Source organism: Carcharhinus amblyrhynchos, chromosome 6 (assembly GCF_965287045.1).
Source record: "Carcharhinus amblyrhynchos chromosome 6, sCarAmb.v2.hapA, whole genome shotgun sequence".
Lineage (NCBI taxonomy): Eukaryota > Metazoa > Chordata > Chondrichthyes > Carcharhiniformes > Carcharhinidae > Carcharhinus > Carcharhinus amblyrhynchos.
Window position 1 is genome coordinate 87,070,597 of NC_137329.1, and position 15,295 is coordinate 87,085,891.

At 38.4% G+C, this 15,295-nt stretch overlaps 1 long non-coding RNA gene across 1 annotated transcript in view; it reads right to left on the reverse strand.

Moving 5' to 3' along the window:
• The window catches only part of LOC145344075 (uncharacterized), a 157,248-nt gene that overhangs the window by 135,817 nt on the left and 6,136 nt on the right, over positions 1-15,295 (reverse strand). Inside the window, exons 2-3 of the long non-coding RNA XR_013886831.1 lie at positions 5,782-5,888; positions 3,766-3,852 (exon numbers count right to left, since the gene is read on the reverse strand). This is a non-coding gene — a long non-coding RNA (uncharacterized LOC145344075). The remainder of the gene's footprint in view (positions 1-3,765; positions 3,853-5,781; positions 5,889-15,295) is intronic.

Sequence of the window (15,295 nt, forward strand, 5' to 3'; positions counted from 1 at the left end):
TGATCCATTGTACCACACCAAACCATAGCAAATTGCAGCACAGGAGGGGGTCATTCGTCCTACTGTTTCTGCTGACAAGCAGCCATATATCTTAATCCCACTTTTCAGCACTTTGTTCTTAGACTTGTTAGTTACTTCATATCCAAGTACTTTTTAAATGTTAAGAGTGTTTTTGCCTCCAACTCCCTTTCAAGCAATGAATTCCAGGTCCCAACCCCTCAAATCACCCCAAAACTTTAAGCCTCTTACATTAAATCTATGCCCTTGGTATGGACCTCACAACCAAAGATGATTAAGGGCTTCCTATCCCTTCTCTTTAGATCATTCATTATTTTCTACATTTCAATTAGATCTCCCCTCAATTTACCTCTGTTCCAAGGAAAACAACTATTCTTCACAACTAAAATCTCCAATTCAGGTAATATCCTTATAAATCTCCTCTCTTGTGTAATCATATCTTTCCTCTCATGCAGTGATCAGAACTGCCTTCTGTACTCCAGCTGTAACCTAACTAGTATTTTATACAATGCCAATTCTCAGAAAGAGTTATCTAATTAATCCCAATTACCCTCTCTTTCCCCATAAACCCATTTTTCCCATTTTCCACAGATAGGTGCATCAGCGGAAATTTCTCCTTATTAGCTATATTCAGATGGCTCATAATTTTGGACATCTCTTTTAAATCTCCACTTAATCTTTTCAATTATAAGGAGAACAATTCAGCTTCTCTAGCACCTCATATAACGTCAAAGAAAATCACGCCCACTCTAAGGCCTTGACATCTTTCCTAAAACGTGGTGCCCAGAATTAGACACAATCTTCAAGGTGAGGCTTGATTTGGGATTTATAAAGATTTTTATAAGTGGTGATTAATGCCAAACTGCTTATATTAAGGACATGGAATTACTATTTAAAGGAGGCTACAAATTTGCTGCAACATCTCAACATAATATGGGGCAAGAGCAGCATTTATTGGACTTACAGTCCTTAATAAACACAGACCTTCATTAGCAAACAAATTATCTCATAAAATCCTCAAAGATTCATTGTTTATATATGTTCCAAAGATTATCTTAAGAGTAGAATGATTCAGAAAACAGAATTCTTTTTACTGAGGTAAATGTAGCTAAGTCAGTACTACCTGCAAGTTTAATTTGTGCCATTTCAGATATGTCTTCCAAAATTGTTGCTGTGTATTTACATACCTCTGTCCCATGCAAAAGTCCAGCTTGCATGAGTTTCCTAGATTTATGCGGCACATATCTACTCCCAAACATTTATGCGCAACATGGTATGAAGGCACCTGATACTGATATAATTGAAATTTCATGGGCACCATCGTATCTTGCTCACCGCACCAATCAGTGCAGCAAACTGGGAAGACTGCATGCGAGGCCAAAAGTCTGCTTTGCGCCCTGGTCTCTTCTGAGCTATGTTTTGTCAGTGAGATTGGCTTCGCATCCAGAAAGCCTTTTTGCATAGGATTGACTTCATTTCAATCCTATTAATACATCTGGGACAGCATCTTCTGTCCTCCTGTGTCATGCTGGCAAAAATCACGGCTGATCTCTGAGTTGACGAAGGGTCATTCTGACTCTAAACATTGACTAATTCTCTTTCCACAAATGCTGTCAGACCTGCTGTGATTTTCCAACAATTTTTGTTTCTAATTCAGATTTCAGCATCCACAGTATTTTAACTTTATCAAATGTCTTCCTCTTGTGCCAACATCTTTATAATAACACTCCTTACGTACACAGAGATGCATACACTAGAACTCAACTGCATAACTCACTGTAAGTCAAATAGCACTGGAAATGCTGCATAGAGCTTTGCAAGCCTCAATGTGATGTCCTGGAATCTATTAGTGAGAGTGCAATGAAGATTAGTAAAAGGGGCTGTAGAACTAAGGGGCAGGGGCAGGGACAGAATCCTGCAGAAGTGAGCAGTGGTGGAGACAGTGGGTCAATTATTTTGTGATTGACCAGCATGGCTTTGGAGAACCACTTCCACCCTGCTCTCTTCCTACACAGCCATTCCATCAGCAGCTCTTTGGCCACACCTTCACCACCACCACTTTCAATGATGCCTTTTTTTAATCTATATTTCCTTTCATTAACTTTCTAGTTCTTGAAATGAATGGATGGATTTTGACAGGCACAATTTTCTGATATTCTATGAGTACGTGAGCAGAGAATTTAGTGCATTATTAGAGAATTTGCTTACTTAAAATCCTTAATAAACACAAACTTCCACTGGCAAAAAAATTGTTTCATAAAATTCTCACGAGACCAGGCCAGAGAAGGAAGGAAGGAAGCAAGCAAAGAAAAGGCCAACAAGAATCACTTTCACAAAGATGACCTAGACGGATTCACAGACCAGATCTACAGCCTACCAAGCCATCTTTACGGGTAGTATAGACGAATCCTGGGAATTTTCTTGTATACATAGTGGGTAATTTACTGGTTAACTATATTCAATAACATTTGTTGCATTATATCCGTATCCGTACTTTGTTCGTCTCATAAATAAAAGACACCTGGGTAAAACTTTGATTGTGAAGCTGATTGAAATATCTGAATTGGACAGATACAACAGGAGATTGAAACAGTGCTGAATTAAGCTCAGTTCTCTACTGCAGGTCACTGTCGAAGGGGAACTAATTGATAATGCTTAAACTAATTTTGTATTCAACCTGAAAAACCAGCAGAAATGTTCACCTTATTTGTATGGGCTAAATCTAAAGTGTGTTTGACCCATTGATTTAATTATAGTTTATTAAGAAGTAGAAAGAAAGAAATCTGTGGAGATGGGTCACAGTGTAAGGAAACAACAAATCCCAATTTGCAACAGTAAATGAAAATTAATTTAATGATTCATTCATTATGGTCTGGCCCTGGTAAGCCTTACTCTGAGTTATTCAAACAATTCTAATGTCATATTATTGCACATAGAACAACCTCTCTCTAAACATATAGAAGATAATTTCCACATTAAAAAAATTTATGTCAATAAGATTAAATGTGAAAGTTCAATATTAAGCAGTTTTCAACAGATTAAATAATTTAATGGTTGACTGGCACAGTAAATATTGTCATTGTATCAAAATTTCTAACTGGAATTCCTTGAAATGTTTCTATGTTATCCATATTTAAAAAAATGTTGATCAATAATCAAGATGACATTCCACAAATTTCTTTGAAAAGTCCAGAATTTAGTGTTTTAACATTTATTTCACAGTCTGAGACAAAGTAGCTTGTCAATTTAATTTATTCATTGTAAAGCACTGGTGGCTCTACTATGTCATTACTTACAGTAAATTGCAGGATACAGCATAAATTCAACAAATGTTGTCATATTTTGGGGTCTTAATACAATTTTTCTACAGAACAGATTTTAAAAGCATGAACTTTAAATGTTATGTTTTAAAGCATAGTATGTTCATGATTATTCAACTGACTCAAAAACAGCTTCTTCCTGCTGCTGTCAGACTTTTGAATGGACTTGCCTTGCATTAAGTTGATCTTTCTCTCCACCCTAGCTATGACTATATTCTGCACTCTCTCATTTCCTTTTCTATGAACGGTATGCTTTGTCTGTATAGCATGCAAGAAACAATACTTTTCACTATGATAATACATGTGACAATTCTAAACCAAATAAAATCAAATAGAGGTTTAAGACAATAGGTAGTTAATGTGCCAACACACTATTTTTGATATTGATTTCTTATAATGACGCAAATAATAAACAATGTATTATTACCTTATCATGATGATCAAAAAATATCTCACAGTGGTTGCATTATGGAATGTTTGGTCTCAGGTCCTCTGGCAGTCCTTCCTTTTCTGTCTGTGAACTGTGAGAAATACACACAAAGACAACCAGTCAAGAATATTGCAAGAGTCATCAACAAAAAGCTGTGAGAAGGTTATAGTCATAAATAGTCAAAGTTTACCTTAATTAAACCCAAGATATAAGGAATCATCATGTTCTATATTGTATACTGCCATGTGAAGATATCTTAAGCTGTTTGAATCAAATCCAATCATAACTGCATTATGTATGTTCTAATGCAACTTATCGATTCATGTCAGGCTTTGTGTCCCCAAGTGTTTGCTCAGTATGCTTTCAGAGAGACTAAAGAAGCATTTGTGTGAAGAACATTGATATCAAATTGAGATTAAATAGAGATGCCATTGATACATTCCAAGGTTACACCATTGTCTAAATTGATGGATGACAGCATGTGTCAACTCTGATAAAATAGTCAGATTGCATACAGGATTGACTGATGCTACTGGACTAGAAAGGCTACCTTTGGTGGACCCAATTTGTAATAATTATTACTGTGTGCTAAGATTCTATCTGTCCCCAGTGTTGCAAAGAATGGGCCTGCCACATTGCTATGGAACGCTTCTCTCAACTGGATCATGTCATACAATCTGACCCTTGTATACAGAAAATCTTTATGATCACAAGTCAGACAGTGGTTTGTTCCTTGAGGTTCTGTTGAAAAAGAAGATTGTGAATCCAATAGAACAGTTTCCTGATAAGATTACTAAAGTCATTTGGCAGAATGCCTTATTGCCAGAATTTTTGAACATGCACCAAGACATGGCTTAGTAGTAGTTGTAAAGGGGCCTCCCCATCAGATACTTCTTGCACATCTAGGGCGACACAGTGGCACAGTAGTTAGCATTGCTGCCTCACAGCGCCAGGGACCCAGACTCGATTCCTGGCTTGCATCACCACCTGTGTGGAGTATCTGTGGGTTTCCTCTGGGTGCTCCAGTTTTCTCCCACAGTCCAAAGATGTGCAGGTTAGGTGGACTGGCCATGCTAAATTGCTCCTTAGTGTCAGGAGAACTAGCTAGAGTAAATGCATGGGATTAGGTCCTGGGTAGGATTATGGTTGGTGCAGACACATGGACCGAATGGCCTCCTTCTGTACTGTAGGATTCTATGTAGTCTCTACACTACCTCTGAGGTGGCTGTGGTGGGGAAGAGGCCATAATCTATGTTCTACAGAAATGTGCCTTTGGAAAGAAAATCAGTGATTTTCATCAGGATGCATCCTCAGCAACTCCTTAACATAAGATTGTGTGCACTATTGGTTGTTTTCAAAGATGCACACCAAGATAAATATCAACTGCTATTGAAGGATCATGAACTCTTGAAAGACACTTTTAGGTCCACCCAAAACTTGCTGCTCTTCCAGTGCAAGGAGTTGTCCACAACTGAGTGTTGCATTCAGGGACATTCCAAAGTCCAGGACTTTGTGCTGAGGAGTGCAATAAATCTTGGGGCAGTGGCCACTAAGGCTCAGTGGGTAAGACCATAGTCTAAGGCCTTCATACCATAGTATACTGAGAGGCAAGAACCCATGCCCCTCGAGTTATATGCACCGGAGAATATTTCACTGAAAATGTATATTGTAAATATAATCTCCATTCCAAATTCAGAGTGCCACATACGCTATTGAAAGAAATTGAACCATATTGCATTCTTTGTAACGTCAAATTTGAACTCCAATTGTAAAGTACTTTTAGAAATTTTGTGAATAAAGTTTTTCCTCAAAATAAAGATAGGTGAAAAGGTACTGGAAGAAGCAGCACCAGGATTTGGAGAAAATTTGTGAAACATTTTCAAGGACAATTAAACAATAGTGTGGTTAACTGATTCCTGGTCATGTTAAATTAAAAAGGATTTATTTATATCTATGGAAGATATATTTAAAGTGCAACAGGTGCTACAAGAAAAGCACTTAATATCATAGTACCTGATCTCTGTAGTGTTGGTCTAGAGCAGTTGTGCTATTCAGCTTCTGGTCTACAGCTGTGTTTCATCTGGCTGTCTCTTAAAAGTCGAGGCATACTCCCTGCAGGTCTAAACAGACATGTCTTCAGTAAATCTGAAGCTATTTCCTTTGGTGATTACATTTTTATTCAGCATTTGCCTCTCCTTGGGAATTGGCTGAGCTATCACAAAATCAGTAAACCAGTAGGAAATTACTTTTTTTGTCTTTCCACATTTTTCCCCCAGATGTAATTTATTTCAATCTCTCTGCTACTCTATTTTTCAGCTTCAATTTAGGCAGCCTGCATGCTGCCACCAGAAGCATACAAGAGCCTTTTTACAATATGCAAATTGGGCCTCATTATAACTGCTATTACATTATTTTGGGAGTTGTTAAACTATGTACTAGATGCATTTACTATCCAGAACAAGAAACAACTTAAAAGGATTTCCCAGTGCAGATCTGACAAAATTAACAATTAAGATGTTTGGTAATTTTGTGACTTAAATTGTTCTCTTTGACATAATCCAATTCTGACAACTTTATAAGTGCTACGCGTCAAATCCCTACCTCCCCAATTGGCCTAGCCATCCCCTTTAACATGTTTCTGTAGGTCCACATTATGTGGATACCCGATTGGTTTTCCTATTTTCTCAAAACAATAAGCATCTTGTCAACAGAATCTGAAAGAGGTTGAACCACCAAAATGCAAATTTGCTGGTAACTTCAGATTGGTACTTTGATCAATTTATCCAATGAATGAAAATGACTCATTGGGCCCAATTCTCCCATTGTGACACGCTAGTTTTTTGGTGTGGCGGGTTGGGGGATGCGTATGTCGGCCATTTTGCGGGATTCACGCATGTGTTCCCGCTGGCGGAGAACAGGCGCAGTCAAGACCGTGCTGGACACTGGCAGGAAGCCCAGGTAAATTATTTAAATCTGTTTTTAATGTAATTTAAATATCTTTATCAGGCCAGGACTGAATTCTCCGGGCGCAATAGCATCTCCCACCCTGCCAAGAGTATTTCACTCCAGTGGGATTTAGTGTGGCTCCCCATGTTTGGGGAACTAGTGGGAGACCCTGCTGGAGTGAAGGGGGGCAATTGAGGCCCCCCCAAGGGCTGGGCGGTGGACAGTTGTGCTCCCTGGGTATGGGCACCCTGCCAGTGCCACATGGCACTGCCCAAGGGGCAAAGTGCCCATGGGGTAAATTGCCCATGCCCAAGGGGCACCTTGGCACTGCCCACTGGGAGCTGGGCAGGGTGTATTGTGCATGGGCCTATGGGCGATCAATGGGATTGGGGGATCCTGCTACCACTCTGCATTGGGATTTGGTTGGGGCTGGAAGGAGGCCAGTGATCAGAATGGGTTGAGGGAGAGGCTGGTCTTCTGGGGTGGGGGGAGGGGGGTGAATCATCACTGCTTGGTGGGGGGGGAGGTGCGGGATGTGTTCCAGGATGGGGCGGGTGGTGAGGTCAGGGCTGGCCCACGATTGGGCTGTGGGGGCATTTGGAGGAGCAACACTGCCGGGGGTCCCGAGCTGGCCAGCAATCAAGTTGGCCAGCAAATGGAAGGCTGACAGATCGAGGCCACTGTGCATGTGCAAAGTTCCGCAACTGTCAGACAACAACGTGAATAGGCCCCGGCCCCCTGAGCTTTTATTGATATTCACGATTGTGACCTCTGCACTGTACAGAGTATGGGAGACTTGAGTCTGAACTCCCACTGAAAGAAACAATTCTGTATTACACCATTTTTTCTGCCAATTCAACACTTAGAATTATTTTGGGAGAACTGGGCACACTATCTCTACTTCCGCTTTCCCTCTAAACCAAAAATTAAACAGTTAAGAACACACGGAACTTCCTGAGTTATTTTAGAGTTAATTTTCAAAGAGAGAGACTGGTAATAAATGCAAAAAAACATACAGCAATAAAATATTCCCTTCCAATTGAAATAATCCACAATTCACATGGCAGAATCAAAATGATGCAGGATAAGGAATTCTTGCACTTGCTCAGATTTATTGGATTATTGCTAACAGAGTTACAGCTCTGGATCTAAACATTAATTTTTAAGCCTAAGCTTTAGAGAAAAGCTGAGTGGCAGATGCTAATTAATGTGGTTATCAACCACTTATACAGTGCCTTTATAAAGAAAAATGCTGTATGGCAGTTCACAAAAGCATGATCAGGCAAAAATGGATGCCAAAACAAAGCATTCGAATGGAGATGACCAAAGTTTTGCTGAAAGAAGGGAATTTTAAGAAAGGCATTAAAGGAGGAAAATAAATAATGAGGAAATAGCAGGGTGGGATCTCAGGGACCCTAAGCACAACCGCCAATGGTAGGATAAATGCAGGGACTGTGTGCTAAAGGCCAGGGTTAAGGAATGGCAATTTCTGGGGTGAGGGGGAGGAGGGGAGTGTGGTTGAATCTTGGGTTGCAGTGAAATGAATGATGATTTCAGCAGCAGAAAGACTGAAGTGCAGCAGGAATGGATGATGTTACAGAAATTGAAGAGGGCCATCTTTGAGATTTGCCATCATTAATTTAGGACACGGTCAAATATGATGCCAATATTGCAGCCAAAGGCAATGGTTGAGGAAGAGATGAAGTTGCAAGGTGTTTGTTGCTGGGGCTAAAGATAGTGACTTCAGTCTTCCCAGTGTTTAACAGGAACAAACTGTGGCTCATCGATCAAACAAGCAGTGGAGACAAGTGGTTGAGGAGTTGAACTGTGCATTGAGTACTGACCCAACATCTGCAGGTGACTTCAAAGGCGAAAGTCAAGGATAGATTATTGAAATATTCCAGAAGTAACAGGGCAAAGACAAGAAAAAAAGGCATTGTTTGACACATTCTGGTTACAATCAGACAAGCAATTGTGGACTCAAATTATGTGAGTTTCACAAAGTGGAGAGACAATGGAGAAAACTCATGTGGTCAAGAAGATCAGGAAGGATTATGCACTATGGTCACAGGAATCTTGATTCTGACTTTAGTTAGAGTCATTTCACAGCTGTGGCAGGGACAAAAACCTGATTGAAGTCATTTAAACACAGAGTTACACAAAAGATAGTCATAGATTTGAGAGACAACAACACGTTCAAGAACTTAAGTGACAAACCAATTCGAGATTGGTTACAAGGACACAAGGGACAAGGGTAAGTTTTCTGGTGAAGGGAATGATGACTGTAGTTTTGAATTTTGAAAGGGAGAAGGACAGTAAATGAGAGGGGAACCATTAACAATGTCAGCTAGCAGGAAGGCCACGAAAGTAAACTTTCATCATCAGCAGTTGAGAATCTGGTCAGGTTTCAGATGAGAAGAGATGATAAGGTAACTACATAAAGTACTGGACTAGTAGTCCAGCTGCATAAAGTAGTAGTTCAGAGAACATGTTCATTCACAGCACTGCGTACTGATAATATAAATCAGTAAAAGAACCTCTAGAGATAAGAACCTGATATCAAAAAAATGACCATATTGTTAAATTTCCTAAAAACAAACTCAGTTTTCTTGTATTAAAATGAACTCCATGGGAAAACCTTTCTCAGTCTTTCTTAGTATTCTCTCTTATTGCATAAATTATCAGTTTAAACACAAGTAGTTTGATCATACTGCAGTGGTTTACTGTAACTCTAATGAATCAGCTGAAGTTAAAATAATTCAGGCATTAAAAAATTGATTAAACTGGTCTTCAAAATATTTTTGTTGACTGAAAAATCACAAAATTGTTACAGCAGAGAAGGACATTCAACCTGTTGTGTTTGCACTGGGTCTCTGAATGAGAAATTCACTGAGTGCCAAACAGACTGGTCCTTTATTCTCAAGAGTTTAGAAGAATGAGAGGCGGTCACATTCAAGCATACAAAATTCCGACAAGTCTCGAAAGGTTCCATGCAGGAAGGATGTTTCCTTTGGCTGGAGGGTCAACAAAAAGGGAACACACTCTCAGAAAAAGGAGTAGGCCAATTAGTGCTGAAATGAGGGAGAATTTTTTCACTCAGAGGGTGAAATCCTTTGAATTCTCAACCCTGACAGTTGTGGTAGCCCATTTGTTGAATATGTTCAAGACTGAGGTTGATAGATTTCTACATATTAAAAACATCAAAGGATGCAGAAAAACAATGTGAAATGATCAGCCATGATCTCAGTGAATGGCAGAGTGGGCTCAAAGGGCTGAATGGCCTTCTGCTCCTATTTTTTACATTTATTCTCTGACTTCTGCTCGTAACACTGCATATTCTTAACAGTCAAATTCCATTTTGAATACTTTGATTGAAGCTGCCTCCACTACACTCTCAAGCAGGGTATTCAAGGCCTTAACCACTCATTGCATGAAAAAGCTTTTCTTCACATCACTTTTGCTTATTTTACCAATTACTTTAATCTGCGGCCTCTCGTTCTTGATCCTGAGTGCAAACAGTTTCTCCCTATCTACTCTGTCCAGACCTTTCACGATTTTAAATATCTCCATCAAATCTATTCTCAGCCTTTCTCGTGAAAAACAGTCCTAACTTATCCAATTTACCTTCATAGTTAAAGTTCCTCATCGTTGGAACCATTCTCATTAATCTTATCTGCACTCGCTCCAATTTCTTTGAATCCTTCCTAAAGTGCAGTGCCCAGAACTGAATATAATTCTCCAATCGAGGCTGAACTAGTGTCTTGTACAAGTTCAATATAATCTCCATTCTCTTATAATCTATGATGCTATTAATGAAGCCAAGGACATCATATGCTTTATTAACCATGTTCTCAACCTGTCCTGCCACTTTCAATGACATAGGATACATATACCCAGATCCCTCTGTTCTTGCACCCCATTTAGAATTGTGCCCTTTAGTTTATACTGTCTCTCCATGTTCTTTGTACCAAAATAAATCATTTCACATTTCTCCACATTGAACTTCATCTGCGATTTGTCCTGTCACTTCACCAACTTGCCTATGTCCTTTTGAAGTTCTACACAATCTTCGTCACAGTTCACACTAGTTTCAAGTTTTGTATCATCCATAAACCTGTTCACCAAGGTCTAAGTCATTAACATTTATCAGGAAAAGCAAAGGTCCCAACATTGACCCCTGGGGAACTCCACCACAGAGCATGCCCCAGCCGAAAAACATCCATTAACTATTCTGTTTCCTTTCTCTCAGCTAATTTCATATCCAAGTTGCTACTGTCCCTTTTATTCTATGAACAATAACCTGCATTTATTTTGTCTATTAATTTTGTCCTGAATTATTGTTTCTAGATGTTTCCATACCACTAAAGTTAAAATGACTGGCTTGTAGCTGTTAGGCTTATATTTACATCCTTTTTGGAACCAGGGTTTGTAATTCCCCAATCCTCTGGCACCATTCCAAGGCTAAGAAAGACTGAAAAATTATTTTTTAAATCTTTTAATCCATTCCTAAAGTTACAAAACGTATGCACAAAGTGGACAAAGCAGACCTGAACCCATCTCCTTGCTTGCTCCAAAAACAATTTAAATTCAAATTGAATCCAATTCATGGTTCCCACAAGACAGACATACAAGACACAAGAAAAGGCACTGCACTTAGCCAAAAAGTGGGAAGACTGAAAAATTGTAGCCAGTGCTGCTGCAATTTCCACTCTCATTTCCCTCAGTGTCCTTTACTGCATCTCATCTGGTTCTGGAGCCTTATCCACTGTTAAGTACAGACAGTTTATCCAATACTTCCTCCTTATCAATTTTAAATCCTTCGTGTGTGACTTTGCCTCATCTTTCAGGTAGCATCTCCTTGTTTATTTAACAGATACAAAGCATTAATACCTCGGCTAAGCCCTCTGCCTCAAGGTGCAAATTGTCTTTTTGGTCACTAAGCAACTCATTTTACTGCCCTTATTTATTTATATGCCTATAAAAGACTTTGAGATTCCATTTTATGTTGGCTGCCAGCCTCCTTTCAAATTTCCACTTTGCTTCTCATAGTTGCTTTTTCACCTGCTCTCTGAACCTTCCGTAATCAGCCTGATTCTCAATTGTTTTTTTTCTACCTGAAATCTGTCATAAACACAATTGTTATCCTTTATCTTAATTCTATCACTTTTGTCTCCAGGGCACTCTGGCTTTGTTTGCCCTATTTTCTGCTTTTGAGGGAATATATCTAGACTGCATCCAAAATATTTCCTCTTTGAAGACTGCCTTATTGTTTAGCTACCATTTTCCCTGCTAACCTTTGATTCCAATTTATTCAGCCCATGGCGATTCTTATCGCACTGAATAAAAGCAAAATATTGTGGATCATGGAACCTGAAACAAAAACATAAGATGCTGAAAATTTGAATAGGACTGACAGCAGCTATGGAAAAAGAATATAATCAATGTTTTGAGTAACATTAGCTCTATTCTCTCTCCACAGATGCTGTCTGACTTGCTGAGATTTTTCAGCATTTTGTGGTTTTGTCTTAATCCATTGAAGACTCCCCCCAACTCCCAGACTCGGTTAATTAGGCTTACTCTGGATTGTTCCTTGTCCTTTTCCATAGTCATCCTAAACTTTATGACACAGTGATTACTATCTCCACTGCTGTACTTGCACTTCCTGCACTTGGTCCTCCTTATTTCAAGAGCCAATCTAGCAGTGTTTCCTTTGTCATTGGAGTTGAAAACATACTGTTGAATTTGTTTCTGAACATACTTTAGGAACTGTTCGACCATCCCCCGCCCTTTACACTATTGCTATCCCTACTCTATAGTTGGATAGTTAACATTCCACATTATGACTAGTCTACAATTGTTACACCTTTCTGTAATTTCCTTGTAAAATTGTTTCTCTGCATCCTTCACAGTCGTTGATGGCCTGCAGACAACACCAAGCAATGTAATTGCATCTTTTTTGTTCTTTAGCTGCAGCCAAATACATTATGTTCTTGACCCCTCTAGAATATCATTTCTCCAGCGCTACAATGTTCCTAATCAATACTGCCTCTTCCACTTTCCTTCCTTTCCTATCTTTCCTGGACACCCTGCCATCAACAACCATGCATAAAAGAATATTTAACTCAGTCCTTACTTACCATACTTTGCACATTCACAAACTTGCATATTAACCCTGATTTAGACTCCATTTCTTTCTCCCTTATTATGACTTCACATATTAACTTGCCATTCCTTGTTCTAGTGCTATCTATCTTTCCCATTATTCAGTGCACTTTGGTATTCCTCTCTGATATTATCTTAGTTCCCACACCCCTACCAAGTTAGATTAAATCCACTCCAATAGCACTAGCAAAATGACCTAGAAGGAACTCTGTCCAGGCTCTATTCAGGTGCAATCTGTCTTGGCTTGAACAGGTACTAACACATCCAGAGCCAGTCCCAATGTTCTAAGAGTCTAACAACCTCCCATCTTCACCATCTTCCCAGCCATGCATTCAACTGCTTTATCTTCCTATTTCTATAAGGCTGTGTGTGTGCTGGGAGTAATTCAGAGATTAATATTTTTGATTCCTTGCTTGCTAACCTACTTAGCTGTCTAAATTCTAATTACAAAACTAAAAGCCTAGAGAATATTTATCTATTTTGTGTCTGCAATTTAACAATTTTTGGCTTTTTATCAATAATTTGTTTCACTTGCATAGGCACAAAGAAACAAACATATAAAAGTAATGCCAATACAATCACGTAATATAAAAGTAATGCCAATACAATCACGTAATACTAAATGATGGAAACAACCTTCCCATGCTATAATTAAAAACTTGTCCAAAATCATGACAACATTTAAATTTTTCGGTGGAACCTTTAAGTCTGTTCAACCAATAATTGAATTTCAATCATATTCTGATACTGGTTTTTTAACTGAATCATATTAAGATGAATTTTGCAAATTATTTTAAGCAATGCCTCTTATTCCCAGTCCAATACGCAATAAACAAGGGTAGATCTATTTACATTGATTATAATCTGACTTCCATATGTCAAGTCCTCCAATGCCTCGATCTAACTCAGCCTCCTGTTCGTGAGTTTATGTTTACATCCAGCCTCAACCCACGTTTGGGGGCAGACAAGGCCATTTCAGCAAGCTTATTTCAGCAGATCTTGCTGGAACTCTCAGTAGATGAACAATCAATCATCCATCCAGGGTTATTTTTACAAGAAAATCCACCCCATCCATTAAAGACAACTCTTATCATGTCTACACTGAGAACAGTTATAGTTTATAGGGAGAAATTCATGAGTTTAACTGCTATGCTTGAGGGGTGGTGAAGAAGAATAAAGATAGAAAGAGGGAGCTGAGCACATCTTCTAAATTTAAAAAAACTTCAGTTAGCTTTTTCTAAAAATGCTGTTTGTGTTCCTACGAAAATATATCTATTAACATAACGAAATATTGATTACCATTTCTAAACATTAAATAAGGAAATACAGTTTATTTAAAAAGACACTTAAAACGCTTTGCACTACCTCACTTCTTCAAAACCAAATAACAATATTTAGAGCAACTACAGTTTTAAAACCACAATTGAAATTGCAGATAGTACAAATACAATTTCCAAAAGTTGTCAGTATTATTCCTTCAATCATGTTATTCATGATTGAATAACACTACCACTCATTTTTACATCTTTGTTTATGAATCAACTGTTCATCTATATTAATCTCCATAATTTAAATGTATAAGTCAAAATTGTAAAAAACTTCTGAAAGACTTCTCTATTCAACCCCCTGTGTATTCGCACAATTGGCATAAACGCGAAAAATTACGAGCATTATTTGTTATGAATTGGGGAAAAGATTAAAACAAAACCTGAGCTACCAATAGATTTTGGAACAAATCAGCTTTTAAAACTATATTATAGCAATACTTCTTTCACGCCATGTCAAGATTATATCGTCTTACCGTTGTGGAACTCAAGGAGAAATCAAGATTTAATTTTACAAATCCACGTATTCATTGTGTTGCACCAGTTGATACAGTTAAGTGTTTATGTTTAGCTTGGTGTCACAAATAAAAGCAAAAGAGCAGATAGTCAGCTGCCGGTTTCTCGACACTTCACTCCCGCTTCCGTCACTGATATACAATGTGAATTTAAGTTTAATTATTAAGTAACAATATTAAATCATGATTTTACAGCTCCACTTTCCATGTAACTTTTTTCTTCCTTTGTTCCGAAGTGAGGTGCTTCGCACATATACACACTTGTAGTTGTCATAAGAAAAAAAACAGGGTAACACTTTGGAGTTGTTTTAATACGTTTTTTCGTTATCTTGTGGAAGGCACGATATTTAACTGCATGGGCAGGAATTCATTTATTGGCTTAAACTGCTTGCGAGCTAGAGCGGAAAAAAATAAGTCGACGAATGTGTTTAGTGTAAAAATTCGTTCTTTTAAATAGTGTCGCATTTTCTCGTTTTGAGAACAAATATCTATAAGTTTTATTGAATATCACCGTGTTTGTAGAATCTACCAGCGATGAACTTGAACTTTAAAAAAATCATAACTGTTGAAAATGGCGGC